Source organism: Crassostrea angulata, chromosome 9 (assembly GCF_025612915.1).
Source record: "Crassostrea angulata isolate pt1a10 chromosome 9, ASM2561291v2, whole genome shotgun sequence".
Classification (NCBI taxonomy): domain Eukaryota; kingdom Metazoa; phylum Mollusca; class Bivalvia; order Ostreida; family Ostreidae; genus Magallana; species Magallana angulata.
In genome coordinates, this window is record NC_069119.1 from 35,552,403 (window position 1) to 35,564,877 (window position 12,475).

The 12,475-nt window shown below is 31.2% G+C and overlaps 1 pseudogene; it reads left to right on the forward strand.

Moving 5' to 3' along the window:
• Positions 1-12,475, forward strand: part of LOC128163086 (uncharacterized) — a 51,878-nt pseudogene that overhangs the window by 9,812 nt on the left and 29,591 nt on the right.

Here is a 12,475-nt window from a genome sequence, read left to right on the forward strand (position 1 = left end):
GTGTAGCATAATGGATACTTACTTCATCTACAGATTCATTGATATGTTTAAGTATGTGTTCCATGGAAATGTGTCAGACGTTTGTTTACCTGAATAAATTAAATGATGTTCCATCCGTAGCTTTTGTCTTGTAACACAGAACTTTCATATGTCGTTTGAATTCAGTTAAATATGTATCGTTCTTGCTTCACATTTACCTACTTGATCCAAAAAGCAAGACATTTTACTATGACTAATTAAGAAATATTCCTGAAGCATGTTTAGGAAATAAGAAATCATTCTTTGAGTATTATGAGGTAATAATTTTGGCCAGGGCGTTGTCAAATCCAATAAAACCCGAAGGGTTTTACGATAGTTTTAACAATACTCCGACCGATATAATCACTTCATAATATTTAAAGAATGATTCCTAATTACTTACATTTATATCCCCCCATTTTTTGTCACTCATTTTTAATGAAGTTATTGGGATTAAGGGTTCAAAGTTGATTCGTAATGTTATCACAGACAAAAACAATTATATATATATATATATATATATATATATATATATATATATATATATATATATATATATATATATATATATATATATATATATATATATCTACTTTTATATGATAATTCTTTTAGCAGGCATTATTACTTTAATTAACATCTCGCAAACACTTAGATTGTACTCAATGCGATTGGCAGTTAAACATATTTACATTTAACCTCGAGTTTCTTAATTAGCAAATACACGTACGTGTATACTAGTTTAATGCTTCTTTCATGGGCAATTAATATATAGTTGTCATAAAATATAAAATATAAAACAAATACTTACAGTCTAACAAGTGTAGAGATATACTTTTGGATTAAGTGGATACAAATCTGATCAGTAGGGTGGTCATATCAACAAAGACTTTTTACGTTATGCTTTTCTCTGACAACAGGTCCCATGACTTTTCTGATACTACAGACTAAAAAGCCATCTTTTTTGAAAATAATTTTATATTTATAAAAAAAATATTGATTTCAAGGGTTCATTTATTTCATCACCAATACAAATTAGTGAATCAATAATCTGCGAACTATACATCTTAAGCTTAATTTTTTTTCAACTTCGTAAAGATGAATCTTTTTTTAAGATAATGTTCAAAGTTATGTTCAATGAGGTAGTTACATATTCGACAAGAGAGCTTCGTAAATTCTGATGAAGCTATCTTTTGCCGTTTATCTGATTATATAGAAACTCCGTAATTTGGGGAAGGGGTTATATTAACTTGATTCATATGTACTTCTAAATTCCTTTTTGGCTTGGTATATCTAAGTGAGAACAACATGTATCTTTGGCATTTGTATTCTTAAGGGATTTTTTTTCATACATTTAGATGGTCTAAAAATACATCTAATTAGCAATGAAACATGCTTATTGCTTGGAGACTCTTTTCCTTCTTTTGTTAAAATTAGCAATTTAAATATTCCATCAACAAATTTCTTCAAACGATATAAAGTACTTGATAGAACTCTCAATATATATATATTATCTTCTATGGATTCATTTCTACTTATTAGTCTAATTTTCAATGTTAAAAAAATCAAAGGGAAAAGGTTTTGAACGATATACTTTCTTTCAAGGATCAGAAGAAGTCCACTTAATTAAAGGATGAAAATCTGCCGACGATATCCTTTAAACGTATTGACTAGACCAAATGTTTGTGCTTTATATTCATCTTATTAATGATAAACTACTGATGCTCTCATTCTTACTCAAAATTTGTATCATAGCGGTGTAAGTATCAAGAAAAAAAATTGAAAAGAAATAAATACCGCTCTAAAGTAGTCGAAAACTGTAAACTAGATCACATCTTTAGATTTTACTAAGCTTGTGGCCTCAGTGAATAATAATACCAAGTATTTATCGATAACCTTTGAGTGAAGTTCGACTTTCGTATATTTTTGTTTGTCATCTTATTCGAACTTATATCAGCATTAAGGGACTATTTTGAAATATACAAACTTAATATGAAAATCTTAACTTTAGGATTCATAAATATTTAAGAAGCTTTTTAAAAAAAAAGATAACCTTTAACCAAACAAGCTCATATTTCCTTTGTATAAGACCTAAGGATCCCCCTTAAACCAGGGAAAAGTCCTGCGTACATGCTGATTCTTCTGAATTACTTAAAGATATGGCATTTGTTCGACTTGAAACTGACCAAATCTTATTCAATTTAAGTGCAGAAATCAACTGTTGTAATTTTTAATGCGCATAATACAAATTAAAGTCCCTTCAGTATTCAAACTAGGAACATGAAGATGGTAAACTGCAGTAACACCCACTGCGCCACGTAGTATTACAACAAATTTGGGCGATACAGTAAAACTCGGTTATAGCGAAGTCCTAGGAACCAATAGATTTAATTCGCTATATCCGTAATTCGTTATATCCGTAAAACCAATTCGTATTATAACTATAACAAATTCACTGTATACATGTTTTCTTTCACCAGACTATATTTTTTGCTAATCGAGGCTTAGAATAAAAATACATTACTTCGATACCTTTAATAATCAGATTGTGAGTCAAAAAAGTATTTGAAAATAAATTCATTCAAACTATCATGTTAAATGGTAGAGCAAACGTTTTTTAACTATAAAAGAGTTCATTATAAAAGTATTAAATTTCATTATTATACTCCTCTACGGGACTAAAAATTAGTTCGCTATATCCGTAAATTCGTTATATCAGAATTCGTTATAACCTTAAAATTTTGCAAAGATTTGTTAAGAATGTTACCAGGGACTCAAAAAAATTCGCTTTATCCGAGAATTCGCTATATCCGAGTTCGAACAAAACGAGTTTTACTGTACATGCATAAACTGTTTTACATTGCATAAAATCGAACATGCTGTGACGTACCGTAAAAAAAAATCTGAAGTCACAGGGTTTTGAGGGTCCTTAATTATTGTTGTGGATCATTCATATTTATATAATTCATATTATAATACCGTGTATAATGGAGCTCAATCGATAAAAATCATGTGACGATATTGCTATTGAACAGTGCGTGCATGTTTTTCTTTGGTTGTTTTATTTAGTTTAATATCAATAACATATATAATTGGTTTTTTCCTCTACTAGAGAATCAATCAGAGATGTGGAGACACATATTATCCAGAAGAACCAAAATTGTACAATCTTAATGACAAATTTAATTTCTTCGGACCTTAATCGCAATCAGTGAAAATATGTGGATTGCAAAAAGGTTGTTGCGATGTTTCTCTGTACTGTTCACACAATGTCTTTGTTTTCAAGAAATACATGGAAGCAGAAACTACATGAAATGTTGGGACCAAGGAAGCATATTTAGAGATTCGTTCCTGTTTTTGGAAGTTTTGTTGGACAGCAGACTGCTATGTGGAACAAAGTGTACAGAGCATTCAGGAATATGCTGGTCATATGCATGGAACGGTGATTCCAAACGCTGCCTTTTGTTCTATGAGATGTGTTCCATTGATTCTCCAACAGAACAAGAAGTGACCAACTGGGAACATTACAAAGTACGAGGTAAAGTTGTTATTTAAGAATAAAGAATAAGTAACTATTTATTGCTTGGTATCGTTTTCTTAATCTTTTTGGTCGAAAATATTGTATTTAAGAATATAGATTTATAAAATAAAATTGTAAAAGTACCGGTATTGGATTTTTAATTTAAATTTGTTGTTTGTTTGTTCGTTTTTTTTTTCTATTTATACATACAGTAAACAAGACATAATTATGAAATAATGCCTCGACTTCAATGCATTTGCGAAATACTGATATATGATAACGTATAGACTTTTGAGGTTAACTACAATTGAAAAAAATATCATAAGGATAGACTACGATATATATAAATTACTACTGTATACAGGGAAATATTCGCCTCCGTTTTATTTTCGCCTCATTCGACCTTGTCATCAGTAGGTGAATGGACAAATTCCAATGTCTTTTACTATTTTTCTTGAAACACAACTGTGTCTGTGCGAATTCAAGACGGGGGGGGGGGGGTGCAAGTGTTAAAGGGGGAAAATTACAAAATTGTCTCAATAATTTATGTTTTTTGATATATTCGACGTATCTTTAATCTTCGGGGGGGGGGGGGGGTAGCTTTATGAATTTATTATATGCTTAAATAGCAAAATCATGGTTTCCTTCATTGTAAGTTTAATTGTGGAGCAAACGTTACAACATTTGGCCAATAACCGAAAGGTTGCACTTTTTTGACAGTAGCTGTGTATGGTCAACATAGCTGTAATAAGTACAATGTGGTTTCTCATTCATAGGAAGCAAATGACTTAAATCTGTTAATGGTCACAAATACCACACATCCTTATTAACAAATGATCAGTTTTACCTATTTCTATTTTGATTTATATTTGTTTATTTATTTTCCAATCGAAATAAAAAAAATATCAAAAAAATTTATAAACGATTGAATAAACAATGAAACTTTCATCTTTACAAATAGAATTCAGAGTCTAATTTCTTTTATTTAGAATGTAGCACCTACCTTCAAAATGGTGTACTTGACGCCGAACAAGCTTTTCTACCGGGGCTCACGGTTACTGGGACCTGCAATGAAGGTTACGTTCACTTGCTTGGATCTCTGAACGCCACCTGTGACTCAGATTACAAAACAATCATGTCTGATAGATGTGTTCAGAGTATGTATTACTTGTCAAGGTGGCTTTCTGGTCAATGGGCTGTTAATGGTATTTGCCCTACATGCACACCTCTGCTAATTATTTATACATGTACAATGATATGCCATCTTGATTTACTAAAAGATATTAACGCAACATATATGGCATATCATTACATCTTTTTTTTTAATTTCTTTTTATTTTCACAAAACAAAAAACTGCATAAAAATATATGCATTGTATAAAATGTATCGAAGGTGACATAAAACGCCTTCAGATGTCAAATGTAATAAAATGCATCACATTAAAAAGAAATTAAGAAAAACTTTAAAAGTTTATTTTTTAACTTTAAAAGCCAATATCTTCAAACCACAGTGTTTTAATGCACAGAACAAGTAAATAAAAAAAATCACTATAATTATATACATGTGGCTGTTTGCAAGTTCTTTAATCAAGCACCCCTTCATGAATAATTAATACATAAATGCAATCGCTCACAAAACGAGTCTCAACCATTATAAACACTTTAACGAATAATAAATAATTATTCAGGTATATTGAGATTCTAATGTTGGTGGTTGTGATATAGGTATCAAACACAATGAAGCCGGAAGGGCTTTATGATCGATTCGCTCACTCTCAATTTGCATGTTATCATCTCATATTTTATACAAGAATTCAAGGAATGAATTCATGATTAAATGATGTTTCCAAATGGTACGATTAATCATTAAATTAATATTGCGTTATTTGCATTTCTTTATTAAATTTTTGCTGTAAATATAAAGGAATCATTCTTCGTTCTTATGATGTGTGTTATATGAGTAGAAACAACAATTTTAAAAAAATATATCATATTCCATTTATCACACCAAACAAAGTCCATCTATGTTGCAGAATAAAGACAATATGTCTTAAAAACGACATATTAAAAATCCATTATTTAGTAAAATTAGAAAAACTAAGAAATATCCCTGCTTATCAGTAAGGACCAACGATTACTGTTCTCCTGGGTTCATATCAATCCAAACAATTTTTACAATAATAAGAAAAATCTATATTTTATCAGAAAAATAATTTGAAAATTTTTGCATCATTTAGCGATGTACGTGTTTTGATTTTCATTACGAAACACGGTGTTGATATATACTGAAACAATAGAACACAAATTTTAATCGAAAGATTTCAATTACTTTGCTGCTAGAACATTTGTTAAGTTCAGGATCCCTTTAGAATTTTTTTCGTCCATATTATTAAAAGATGTTTTAATACAAGCTTAAAAGGGGGATGCGACAGCGTTCTGGCCATTTTTATAAACACAAAGGAAAGTTCATGATAAACAGGGTTGTTTTACTGAAGTTTTCCCGCTTAAATGTCGTTTCATTTTTCTTTTTCTGTCAAAAAAATATAATGTTTATTTGTTTTTAATGAGCTTGCAAAAATAATCTAGGAAGGTGGTATAAACTTAGGAAATCTAGGTCTTTTAATATACAGTCTTGGCATTATATGTCCTATATTATTCTTGTACATTTAAATGAAGGTTAGACAATGAGTTAAGAAACTTTAAAATTCGTGCCACATCTATTATTTATGATAAAAAGAAATCGAATCGATCATTCTATTTACAGTAGTTTTCCGAGAATGCCCGACCGTAGAGTTTAGCACACATACTCTAGAAATATAGCTCAGCCTAGTTGCTAGCGTTCTCAACTAACAGTGAATTGTGATATTATCGCGACCAGCAACAGAAACTTAAACAAACGAAAACTTGGTGACAAAAAAGTCGGTATGAAGAGTAAAATGTTACACTAAAGTTAGAATTCTGCAAATTCCTATTCAGCATAAGAGATTAGTTATGGACAAAGGAATAGCTTTGAAAGCTCTCATCACACACCATGCATTTAAAGTGAGAGCTTTTGTTTATATTCAGTTCTAAAAACGCGCAGCAGGGCGAGTTTATTTCATTTTCCTTGTGATTATTCATGAATTTATTCTCGTAAAATCTAACTCGCGGCAAGGGCAGTCTTTCCCCCGAACAATTATTTAGGGGTTTTGCTTAATCAGATATAATTGTTGTTGATAATACGTAAGAACTTTATTTGCAATGCACACAGTGACATCATACACAACTACAGGCATTGGTAGAAACCTTGCCAATTTCATTTTAGATTATGTTTATCTAAGGAAGAGTGATCTCTCCCCCCGAAAAAAACACGGATCCTTAATCTCTATGACCTCAGTCATGTTTACTGTTTATTTGTTGACAGCGTTGACAGATATAGCGGTGGGTAAACCGGCCACGCAGTCGTCGACGTTTGAAACTAATGTGGCAGACCACGCGGTGGATGGTGACAGAGGCACGGACCTGATAGAAAACACCTGTTCACACACAGATATTAAAGATTTTAACCCATGGTGGAGGGTGGATCTGCAAGCTGTCTACTACATTATAAAAGTCAGGATTCTGAATAGGGGTTTGGATATGTACTTAATAGGTAATACAAAATGAATGGTATGACAATGTAAACTATTCAACTATTACGAGTACTTTAATCAAGAAATCCGAATTGTTTCACGCATGTCTGATAAAATTATTAGATAGAAAATAAAATCGTTAACAATAACGTAGGAAACCAGTTCTTTAGAGAACGAAAAAAAGAAGAGAAATATTCATAAAAATTATAAGATTGTAGTAGATAAAAAAGATCAAGTCCTATTTTTCGGCTATTTTCGAAGGCAAAAGTTTTACGTATATGATACATGACCTCATAATGTAGATTGAGCACGCAACGTTTAATCTTACTTTGGTTTATGATTTTAGTAAAAAGGCGGATCCTACTGCAGTGTGTGCATTTCAAATAAATTTTGTTCTACAAAAATATTAAATTGCACTGTGTTAAATATGCGCTCTGTCCAACTGTCACACAATTTACATATTAAATATATCCTCGGTGTTTTAAAAAATACTTACATTCCAGATGACTCACATCGACTTCGTGATGTAAAAGTGGCTGTCGGGATGACTGCATCCTCTGTCAACTCTGTATGTGGTTTCTTTGCTGGTCCTGGTACCTTGTCTCAACTGGTGGTCCTCGACTGTCCGCCATTAACAATGGGGAGATACGTAGAGATCTCCATGGTTACCGAGTATCTCACGCTCTGTGAAGTTGACGTGTTTGGTGCTACAGTCTAAACACTTTAATAACAATTATTTTGTTTACAAGTGTTTTATACCTTAGAATTATAACGCTGTACAAAAGTTATACAGTAGCATATACTTTATTTACACGTTATTTTAGGTAACAAATAACATACCAGACTAAACAACATTATTCCGTTAGGATCATGTACTTTATATGAAATAAATTTTCATTTTCACTGCTGTTGATTTTCATCCTAAGAATGCTTTACCTGATGCTTCAAATGAACTCATCCATTGACCCATGGAGGGGTTCGGGTTTTGTTTTATTAGTCAATCTTTATTTACAACAATATACCATACCTTCATCATAGTAAATAGCCTGTTTATAAAAAAAAATAACAACAACAACAAAACCTGATTATTGTGAGTATAATGCGCCATAAAACATCTTCATTTATTTCGGATTTTAAAGTTTACACATTTAAGAAGCATCGTATATAATCTTTTTATAAACATAGTGATACGCTAGCTCCCAATCCGTACACCGTTTCGGAGAACACAACGTGACATCAGGCAATTATGATTTGTCAGCGCAGTTTTTTTTTTTTTGCTAATCTAAAGAATGCAAAGGTCAGTCATGCAAAAAAAATGACTGATTATGACATAAATGATTTTAAAGCACGAGTACCGCAACATACACTTTTATGCGGAAGGTTTTAAATATTCATCGAAAACTCTTATTGTTACATTCAAATCAATTAGTTTGTCTATTTTGAAATAATTGCAAACTCTAGATATATTTGTTGAAACGAATTTGATCGCACTCATATAAAATGGAATGACCAGACATCTCTTAAAATGAATTGCCCGAAGGTATATTTGTCAGTGCAGCATGCAGCTAAGCACACTGGCTGGGAGGCTTTAAGGCGACACATCTGAGAACCTGAGCAGAAGAGAATTTAAGTGTTAAAAAGACAAAAATCAGAAAAAGTAATATCGGCTAGAGTAGGAATTAGACATAGTTTTACCAGCAGTATTGAATTTTGGGAATCAGGACGTAGTGAATCTGCATATGATTAAAACTCGATATTCAAAGAAACCCAGTAAAGGTAAGTCTGCGGTGACAGTTTACCTAGTCATCAATATACCCGGTAGAGCAATTGGTATATAATAACTATAGCTTTAAAAAATCTTTAAAACTATGGAAGAGTAGAGGAAAACTTAGTATTAATAAGCTAATGAAGATACCCAGAAAGAGTATATGAAGACAATAATTGTATATCCCTTAAAAGCCCTTATACTTAATTTTGTTGCATTGTAAAACAAAAAACCGGAAAAAAATTTGAAAAATGAAGAGTGAAACTTATTAGTGTTTGCTATAATTTTTTCAACATCAAAATTATTATTTGTACATTCCTTATTTTCTCCGTTTAAAAATCACGCATATAAAATTGATATTAATTACTAACATTTTTAGTCTGTATGTAAAACATTTTTTTTATTCAAGATATTGAATTTTGCAAATAAACAAAATATGATGAAAAGAAACAAGGTTCCAGAACAAAAATTTCAAGAAAAAATAGAGGTATTATCAGCATCCTCTGCTGACCGGTCACCGGTGCTCTTTATCGTAATCGGAAAAATGAAAAAAATAAGTAAACAATCTACTGATTAATTATTGTCTTAAAATCAAAGGGGAAGGAAACTAAAAATATGTTGTGCAATAAATCAATTAATTATCATCTACTATAATTGTAAATCGTATTTATTTTCATTAAAAACCCCGGAACAATGAATAAATCAAGAAAATTGATCGCTTAATTTAAATTTCCCGCCGCCATGGGGGCTGCCATTGAACTTTAATCTATGACGTCACACCATCTATTCCGGTTTGTCTTATCAATATAACATCATGATATTCGCTCTAAATGACAAGTTCTGGAAAATTTGAAACAATATTGATTTGAGACCGTTCTTTTACCTTTGCAAACTACGAACTAACGTCAAATGGAGCATGTTTGTTGAAATCTAAAAGCGGAGGTTAGTGTCGGAGAAATTGTGGAAATTGTCAACAGATGCCAAGTATTATAGAAAATGTCTGCCGTCGTTATTCCGACATGGTAATTACAACTTTAAGGAATGAATTTTAAACATCCCGATTACAATTATAACATTTATTTAGTTACCGAAGAACTTGACTTGGAATAAAAAATTTAATCGAGGTCGTTTTCAACTTTGAATGATAGCAGATTAATAGCTGTCATTTACTTATGAAAATGCATATATTTATGCACACAATGAAACATGTATTTATTCTTTAGATTGACGTGTGAACTCAAACATTATCAATTTGTTTGGTCGATTATTTGAGTAACAGAAAGGCATAAACCAGCGTTAATTATATTCAGAGCACTGTGTACATTCATTTGTATACAGTATGTAAACCAAACCGGAATAGATGGTGTGACGTCAAAATAATTATTTTTTCGGTTTTTAATACAAAAGAGTTCTACATCATGTCAACCTCCAGTAAATACGATTTCTCCAACTTCAAACGTTCATTAAAGCTTAATTACGTATTTTATTTTCAAAACAGCATGACCACATGTGTTAATTTACACCACTTTATTATGATAAATAAATTATGTTTTTGACTTTCCTTCCCCTTTAATTATGAAACCGTCAGTCGAGTGGAGGTGGGGATTATTTTTATAAATATCATCCTAGGCTGCGGAGATTAAGAATATGTTATCAAGTATTAGACTAATGAATTTATTGGAAAATCAATTTTTGGAAAAGCCAGAAATTATTTTAACAGTCGCCAAGCAACGTATTTTGGATAATTATAAACAATCTCTACTACCTGATATGAGTGCCTCTTCCGAATGTTCAATCTATGAATATTTAGTTGATTATTGTACATTGCAGTCTTATCTAACAAAAAGAATCCCTTTACAATATAAGGAACTTATATGTAAATTAAGAATATCATATTATTGTCTTACCGTCGAAACTGGTAATTACAGCAAATTTCCATTAGAGAGACGTTTATGTTCTTAATGTACTTCAGAGATAGAAGATGAATATCGTTTTATATTGAAATGTCCCTATTATTGTAATTTAAGAGAAATCTTTTATATATTATTAAATATTTATATATTTTTTTTATATTTTTTTTATTATATGTTTTATATATTACACCCTCTGTCTTAAAATTAATTCAACTATTGTCAACACAAAATGTAAAGGATTTGTGCAGTTAATGTTAATATATAAAGAATGCTTTTGTGATGAAAAAATCATGTAAAAACTTGTCTTTTTCAACTGACCCGAATATATGCATTATTTTGTTACTGGATAAGTTTCAATCTGCTATTGTGAGTGGCTTTAGGCAAAATTTCTCTGTCACTTTCTCTATCACAGTCTCTATCACAGTCTCTCTCTCTCTCTCTCTCTCTCTCTCTCTCTCTCTCTCTCTCTCTCTCTCTCTCTCTCTCTCTCTCTCTGAGCTGTAGGCTAAGCTGACCTTCGATTTACAGTGATATACTAAGTTTTACCTGGGACAACTGATCGTGCTGTTTTTTCAAAGAACCTCAATACTGTCCCGTCCGACGATGATATCTAAAAAAACAAAATACCTGTCATTGTAACTAGTGCGTGTCATCAGAAAATGGCCTTGAACATTATATAAGTAAACCTGTCATTTCATAACGTGATAACAAGTTTATTATATCTTGTTAAAATTAAGATCTACGTCTGGTTTGCACCATTACTCATTTTAAAATTCAAATTTGCCTCTTTGATATGCTGTCAATAAAACTCAAAACGTGCTAAACCTTCTGAAGTACGAGTTAAGGTATTTATGTTATTTTAAATTATATATCTTTGACAAGTATTGTTTGGAATTCAAAAGAAAAAATATGTAAAATAATGCTTACATCAATTAAACAAAATCATTCTGAGTATTGAACGCTGGAGTAAAACACGTACAAAACACCTCGACTGATCCTCTGGCAGTTTGATAACAGTGGTTTCTGCTATAATTTCTCAACAATAAGTTCATGGTTTTGCTTTTTATTTAAAAAAAAAAAATAATTACCTTCTCACAGAACCAGATGGCCTTTCGTGTGCTAAATTCTTACAAAGTTCACTGCTTTAATTTTACATGTGTATACTATATCAGCCATCCGGTAATCTTAATCTATCATTGGAAATATTTCGGAAATAAATGATATATTTTTGTAACCATAATATTTGAAATAATATTTTTTAAAATATTTTAAATTTTAAAAATAGAGATGTGTTGTATTTTGGTTATTTTCTTTTTACTTGATAGAAACGATAAATTGCTGAAAACTATTTCCCGTGCGTAAGATTAATTGTCGGCAGTAAACCGAGTAAGGCAAGGAGGAAGATCCAATCTCTCTTACCTGGATTGTGACTGTTGAACTTTCAGCACATTGGACGATTTAATTAAACCTCTTCGCGCTACTTTGGTATGCCCAGTGTATCGTTTGACCTGTTGGCATTCATATCTAGACAGCAAACTGGCGAAGTTTAAATCTAGTAGCAAAGAACCTTAAGATGGAGCAAACGTTAAAAAACACAGACCGAATACTCTTGGATAATAGAAGTGGAGATATATCTAAAAAGGTAAAA